The following is a 1,762-nucleotide window of genomic DNA, read 5'->3' as shown; positions in this document are numbered from 1 at the left end:
TAGGTAAACATGCTGTATAGACGTACACATATGTATATACTCATACTACATACACCAGTATATATATAGACATACACATATTCACATGTACATGTACGTACAGATATGTACACATACATGTGTACTTTTATACTGTATTCATGCTGTACACACAGACATACTGTATGTACACATATAGTTAGGAGTTATACCCATATCCACAGAGAGCTGTACTGCATTCACACGTACATATATACAAATACTTTTCACACGTTACTGTGTGTAAAGCTGAGTTTGCTGTTTTATGATGAACAGCAGATTTGCTGTTACATCACACTGACACACACACACACACACACCTGACAGACATCTGTTCTGAGTGAATCTCCCAGCGTCTGCAGTGCGGCTGTGTTTGTCCTCTGTTCCTGGACGTTTTCTCCAACAGGCTGAGAAGATTCTTGAAGTCCATTGAATTCATAAATGTCCTGTCGACAGCAGCTCCAGACACACAGACACAAACACACTCTCACTCTTCGTCTCTGTTTCTTCTTTTTTTTTTCTTTGTTGCGAGGCAGTGAGTTGGAGTCGGTTCTGAATAAGCCCTTTTCAAAGTCAAAGACCGCTGTTGGATTTGGCCACGGTGCATAATAAATGTGGATCAGTTTGGAGGTGAAACGAAGAAGGCATCGTGGTCTGACTCAGCAGAGTGAAGTAAGAAAATCAGCTCGGAGGAAATCAGGAGAAATATATTTCTAAACACACCACTCACTGTTTCCATCAGAGAAATTCTTGTAGGAATTCTGCAGTAAAGCTGCACCAGGTCACAGCCTGCTCTGCTTCCAGAAAATCCAGTCCAAACGTTTCACACAGAGAATCCTGTCGGTCAGAGCTTCAGGGTTTGAGTCGAATCCCTTTAAATGTTTCACTTAAATTTGAGAGGAATTTGATTTCTGCTGCTGTGATTTCCTAATTGGAGGGTTTGAAAAAAAAGAGATTGAACAAAAATGTAACGCTCAAACGAACACTTGACAAATATATGACTTGTCGGATCAGTTGGAGACGCCGAGAGACACGACGGCTCCGTGGTTATTATTCAAACCAGACGCTTTTTAGACATTTTTACATCTGTCTTTTCTGACAACATTTTACCTAGAATTAGTACAACTGTGGTGTAGGTCTGGGGGGAAAACCAAGGAAGAAGAAGGCAACCCCCCCCCCACCTCACCCACCTTCCTCCACCACCTCCACCCCCCCATCCACCACCTCTCTGGAGAATTTAATTTATTACATTCCAGAGATGCAGTTACAGCTTCAGATTTTAATTACTGTACAGTTGGGGGAGACAGTGGGGGGTGTTGGGGGGTTAGATTTCACCTCGAAATCTTTACACATTTACAGACAAATACCAGCTGGTATTTGTCTGTAAATAATATTCCGTGGAACTGTTCTCTGGTCGAGTTTTCAACCGTGTGTTGGCGAAGTCCGTTGTGTCCGACAGTTTGGCTCCGACAGTTTGGCTCCGACTCGTCCCACAGGGCAGAGAGATCACAGGTTTAAGTCCAGGTTTAAGAACTAATGTTAGCTTCCTGTCAGTGAACGGCCGACTCAGCACATTATCGCTCCGATCTGCTCCTCTGCGGCTCTCGGTGAATTTGATTCAGAGCCTCCTCGTGTTGCTGCGATAATAGAAAAAAAAAAAGGGAAAAACTTGAGAGCAGCATTTTTTAACACGGACAACCGCTTTGATCACCACTGCAACAAAAAGAACAAGTGAAACCTGGTT

This window comes from Cynoglossus semilaevis, chromosome 7 (genome assembly GCF_000523025.1).
Source record: "Cynoglossus semilaevis isolate Cse_v1.0 chromosome 7, Cse_v1.0, whole genome shotgun sequence".
NCBI classification, from domain to species: Eukaryota; Metazoa; Chordata; class Actinopteri; order Pleuronectiformes; family Cynoglossidae; genus Cynoglossus; species Cynoglossus semilaevis.
This window is presented reverse-complemented; position numbering follows the sequence as displayed.